At 48.5% G+C, this 6000-nt stretch overlaps 1 pseudogene; it reads left to right on the top strand.

Annotated features, from left to right (window-relative positions):
* The first annotated feature begins 5079 nt into the window (after window positions 1-5079).
* LOC136633718 (5S ribosomal RNA) lies at window positions 5080-5198 on the top strand (annotated as a pseudogene).
* The last annotated feature ends 802 nt before the right edge of the window (window positions 5199-6000 follow it).

Consider the following 6000-nt stretch of genomic DNA (forward strand, 5'->3'; position numbering starts at 1 on the left):
GTGGCAAATTATTCCGGGGAAAAGCTTCTGCTGCTTGTCAGGCTCATTAATTATCCCTGAGAAAAGCATCCTCTGAAATGTTGGTGTCATAAATTATTTTGCATTTGGCAAGGGTTGCCTGGAACCGGTCGGTCCCCTGTGGCATCCGGAACGACAAAGCCAGCCCCAGCCGTTCCGAGCGGGTCTCGACGGGTGCAGAACAGGGACTCCAAGCCATCTCTGCTCTGTGATGAGCTAGTAATAGACAACCCTCGGTAACTGGGGGGGGGGGTTGGTTCCAGTTCTCCCTCCCCCCCATGTGTGAATACCAAGATCCGCAGATTCTGGGATCCACTCTTAAAAGTGGATCTTTTAAAGTGGATCTTCTTCTTCTTAACATTTGCCCCATGCGGTGGTGGGGTCCGCTATTTTGGATCAGAGTCTCCATTTCTCAAGGTCACAGGCTGGGCCTGGGCATAAATGGGTGGTTTTCACGTTGCCGTGCAGCATGTCAAGCTTTGCTCGGCCCTTCAATTATTTGCTGTTGACCTGTAACTGAAGGCCCTTCTGCGCCAGCTTAAGAACATAAGAACATAAGAACAGCCCCACTGGATCAGGCCATCGGCCCATCTAGTCCAGCTTCCTGTATCGCACAGCGGCCCACCAAATGCCCCAGGGAGCACACCAGATAACAAGAGACCTCATCCTGGTGCCCTCCCTTGCATCTGACATTCTGACATAACCCATTTCTAAAATCAGGAGGTTGCGCATACACATCATGGCTTGTACCCCATAATGGATTTTTCCTCCAGAAACTTGTCCAATCCCCTTTTAAAGGCGTCCAGGCCAGTCGCCGTCACTGCATCCTGTGGCAAAGAGTTCCACAGACCGACCACACGCTGAGTAAAGAAATATTTTCTTTTGTCTGTTCTAACTCCCCCAACACTCAATTTTAGTGGATCCCCTGGTTCTGGTGTTATGTGAGAGTGTAAAGAGCATCTCCCTATCCACTCTGTCCTTCCCCTGCATAATTTTGTATGTCTCAATCATGTCCCCCCTCAAGCGTCTCTTTTCTAGGCTGAAGAGGCCCAAACGCCAAAGCCTTTCCTCATAAGGAAGGTGCCCCAGTCCCGTAATCATCTTAGTCGCTCTCTTTTGCACCTTTTCCATTTCCACTATGTCCTTTTTGAGATGCGGTGATCAGAACTGGACGCAAAACTCCAGGTGTGGCCTTACCATCAATTTGTACAATGGCATTATAACATTAGCCATTTTGTTCTCAATACCTTTCCTAATGATCCCAAGCATAGAATTGGCCTTCTTCACTGCCATCGACACTTTCATCGACCTGTCCACCACCACCACCACCCCAAGATCTTATCCCAAGATTCCAAGCACCCCAAGAGCTTATCGCCGTCGGCACACGGAATGTGGCCATACCATTGAAGCCTTTGAGGCTTCTTTCAACTTGTCAGTAACTGGAGTGGCGCCGTACCACCACCGCAACTGTTGTTGTTGTGGACGTGGTCAAAATGAGCAATGCCACTGACCCAACGCGACATCTTTGTCTCCGTGACGCCGAGGTGATGTTCGGCTTCTTTTGTTGCCGGCCAGCGTTCAACTCCGTGGAGTGTAGCTGGCCTGATGACCATCCGGTAGATCTTCGACTTCAGATTTGTTTAAACATCAATATAAACATCAATATAAGTCAGAAAACAGCCTTTCCTATATCCATAGTGCTGCAAAACTGAGCCGTTTGCAGGGCTGCAGGGCATTCCGGAAGCTACTTCCAGTTCGTGTGACCCCCACCCTCAGCCCTGGCTCACCCCTGACTCATTTTGACTTTTAAAAACACTTCAAAAAGCAGACCCCAGCAACTGCGGCGTCCACGGAAAATTCAGCCTGTGGGTGCCAGATCCGCAGATAAGGTGCGTCCACCATACTATCTGTCAATCTAATTCTGAAGTCTCCACCCCACCCATCTCAATAGGAACATCAATAAAATAGCCTCACCCACAAAGAGTATGGGGGGTTTGGACTACTGAACTCCAAAGATTTGCAGAGGCATGAAATTTCGTTGAAAAGATGCTCATGGAAGGTGATATAAAAGTCCCACAATGCTTTGCATTCAGCGTTAAATTGAGAGAGAGAGAGAGAGAGAGAGAGTATAGATTCCTAAGGAATCGCTATGAGTCTCATCACGATGATGTGGAATTTCCACTGGTGGACAAGAAAAGATATTCCATTTTTATATTAACACAGCAAGATTTAGATCTGCACTCATTTATTTAGGGCACAATCCTAACCAGGTCTACTCAGAAGTAATTCCTATTTTGTTCAATGGAGCTTACTCTCAGGAAAGTGTGGTTAGGATTGGTTGGCAACCTTCAGTCTATGGTATAAGCCTTCAGACTATGATATAAGCCTACAGCACCCAGTATTCCCAGGCGGTCTCCCATCCAAGTATTAACCAGGCCTGACCCTGCTTAGCTTCTGTGATCAAACGAGATCAGGCATGTGCAGGATAACAGTTGCTGCTAGGTTAGGATTGCAGCCTTATTTATTTATTTGTTTGTTTGTTTGTTTGTTTGTTTGTTTGTTTGTTTGTTTGTTTGTTTGTTTGTTTGTTTGTTTGTTTGTTTGTTTGTTTGTTTGTTTTCTGCCTTTCTCCCCGAAGGGCACCCAAGGTGGCTTCATAGCGACCTGTGTGAAAAGGAGGGGAAGAGACTGGAGACAGAGATACACAGAGATGGGGAAAAATGGGTGCAAGATGAGAAGCAAGGTGGGGAGAGAGAAAGGTCAGGCTCCCTGTTTGGTACTGGGTTTGCTTGATATAAGCAAGCAAGCAAGCCTCGCTGTGGCCAGTGAGACTTACTTACAGGAGGATGCGTTTCAGTCTGCCTTGTGGCTGGACCAGCCATGGACACACCAGAGAAGGGCTGCAGGTAAGGCACACAAGATGAAGAACTTAAGGTCTGCCTGTCCTGATCTGCTGATGGACTTCCAGGGACAAGAACATAAGGACAGCCCTGCTGGATCAGGTCATAGGCCCACCTAGTCCAGCTTCCTGTGTCTCGTGGTGGGCCAGCAAATGCCCTAGGGAGCACACAAGACAACAAGCGACCTGCATCCTCGTGCCCTCCCTTGCATTCTGACATAGCCCATTTCTAAAATCAGGAGGTTGCACACACACATCATGGCTTGTAACCCGTGATGGACTTTTCCTCCAGAAATTTGTCCAATCCCCTTTTAAAGGTATCTAAGCCGGATGCCAGATGATGATGTTGCAGAAGACATAAGAAGAGCCCAGCTGGATCAGGCCCAAGGCCCATCTAGTCCAGCTTCCTGTATCTCACAGAGGCCCACCAGATGCCTCAAGGAGCACACAAGGCAACAAGAAACCCACATCCTAGTGCCCTCCCTCGAATTTGGCATTCTGACATAGCCCATTTCTAAAATCAGGAGGTCGCACACACACATCATGGCTTGTAACCCGTGATGGACTTTTCCTCCAGAAATTTGTCCAAGCCCCTTTTAAAGGTATCTCAGCCAGATGCCAGATGCCAGTTGCCAGTGAAGGTGACCCCAAGTGATGGGATTCAGCCAACTCTAGACCCCAAGGTCCAGTTCCTCAGGAGACTCAGCAGTGAACCAAAGGTAGATTGAAAGAGGGGTGCCAGGACTCTGGTCCAAGCAAACGCTGGGGGAAGGAGGCCAAGCAGATTTTAGAGTACACGTGGTGGAGTTCTAGATACAGGTTGGGTATGGAGTTCTTGATGCAAGGAGTTGCAGGGTCCGTGTGCAGAGTGCTTCTGCTCAGCTCTGGATAGCTTCTGAAAGCTGAGCACAGAGAAGAGTCTTTGGCAGACCAGTGATTCCAGATCTGAGAGGTTAGGGGGTACCTTCCTGCAGCAGTAGCAGCTCATGAGGGTTGCACAAGGTGGGAAGCAGCTCGTGAGGGATCCAGGAGAGACATGCTTTGAGCAGAAAAGCCAGAGATCATTATAGGTCTCCTAAGAATGAAAAAAGGGTGAATCAGGTTCAGTAAAATGTAGGACAACACCAAGGAAACCAGGCCCAGCCACCATGGTACTCAGGGTAATCCATTTTTGCCTGCTGAAACAAAAGCGAAATCAAGGTGGTTGGTGAAGAGACTGACACACAAGCACCACAAACACAAAAACAGAGGCGTTTGGAAAGACCTTGGCTAGGGAAGGTACTGCAGGAAGGTTCTAGAACAGGGGTGTCCAAAGTTTTTGGCAGGAGGGCCACATCATCTCTCTGACAGTGTGTTGGGTTCCGGGGAAAAAAGAATTAATTCACATTTAAAATTTGAATAAATTTACATAAGATTACATAAATGAATATATTAAAAATCAGTTTATATAAATGAATGAAGGTCTTGCAATAGCTCAAGGCCTATAAAAGGCCTTGCGCAAAGCAAGGCTGGCCTTTCCTTTGCTGCTGCTACTGCATCACTGATGTGAAAGAAGAATCAGTGGAAGGAGCCCTCATCCCACAGCTCACGTGAGAGATCAGTCACACTCACGCTGAGAGCAGTTGTGTCAGGCCAGTGTGGGCTCCAACAAATCTCTGGAGGGCCAGAGTCTCATTGGAGACTGTGAGTTCCCTGAGGGACGCATTGAGAGGCCTCGAGGGCTACATGTGGCCCCAGGGCCGGGGTTTGGGCACCCCTGTTCTAGAAGGTTCTCCAAGCCCTCTTGATTGGATGACCTAAGATAGCAACCCACCTGATGGCATCTGGCCAAGAATCCGTGCCTGCTGGACTGCCCTATTTTCAGTGGTCACACCAGACTTTTGCTCCAGGCTGGCCGAGGGATTGTTTCATTGCTGCCAACCACTCTCCCTGCTAAGGCTGAGAGTTTTTAGTACACACTCAGGGTGTTGGCCCGACACGCTTTCAAAATGGTCGGGCCTCGAAAGTGGGGATTGGGGGCTTGCCTTCTGCAGGAGTGAAGGTGGTTTGGGCTGTCCTGGGTCCAGTCCTGGCTATGGGCGTGTTGGAGAGAGGATGAGCTCTTATCTATGGATCTTTTCCAGAGAAACTTTGAAACGGGGCCAAATCCTGCAAGGCACTGAAGTTAAATTTATTTTACCCTGCACATGCCTGATCTCATCTGACCTCGGAAGCTAAGCAGGGTCAGGCCTGGTTAGTACTTGGATGGGAGACCGCCTGGGAATACCGGGTGCTGTAGGCTTATACCATAGTCTTTCCATGCCCGATCTGGTCTGACCTCGGAAGCTAAGCAGGGTCAGGCCTGGTTAGTACTTGGATGGGAGACCGCTTGGGAATACCGGGTGCTGTAGGCTTATACCATAGTCTTTCGATACTGAAGGTTGCCAACCATTTTTAAAATGGAACAAAAGGAAGAGCCTGCCGGTTTTCCGCCGAGGCACTTCTCCTCACTTCCCCAGAGTAATTTAGCCTGTGGCTGATAAGATTTTTCCACCCGAAAGGGCACCCTCCCGCCACCCCCTACCTCCCCGCTTTTATGGCACACATGATGGTATGTCCGCACGAGGCCCTTCAAATTTCAAGCACTCCATTAGGAAAACTTAGCACTCCATATCCCAGATGGGTCACTCAAATCCTTTTAGCGCATACCATTCCGGTGACTTACTACTAAATTATATTTGAGAAAAGATATGGTCTGGCCTTTACTTTTTTCATGAGAACTACCGTTCAGTCAATTCCGAGGTCGTAATTCTTTCTCGCTGCCCCCCCCAGTTGCCATAGAAACAGGTTAGCGTTTGGACATTGCTTCCTGAACCTGGCAAGAGCGATCGTAGCTCATTTTGCGGGGTCTGTGTCAATATGTGGTAGAACATACAAAATTTTGAGACATACAAAATTATGCAGGGGATGGACAGAGTGGATAGGGAGATGCTCTTTACACTCTCACATAACACCAGAACCAGGGGACATCCACTCAAATTGAGTGTTGGGAGAGTTAGAACAGACAAAAGAAAATATTTCTTTACTCAGCGTGTGGTCGGTCT

This window comes from Tiliqua scincoides, chromosome 13, assembly GCF_035046505.1.
Source record: "Tiliqua scincoides isolate rTilSci1 chromosome 13, rTilSci1.hap2, whole genome shotgun sequence".
Classification (NCBI taxonomy): domain Eukaryota; kingdom Metazoa; phylum Chordata; class Lepidosauria; order Squamata; family Scincidae; genus Tiliqua; species Tiliqua scincoides.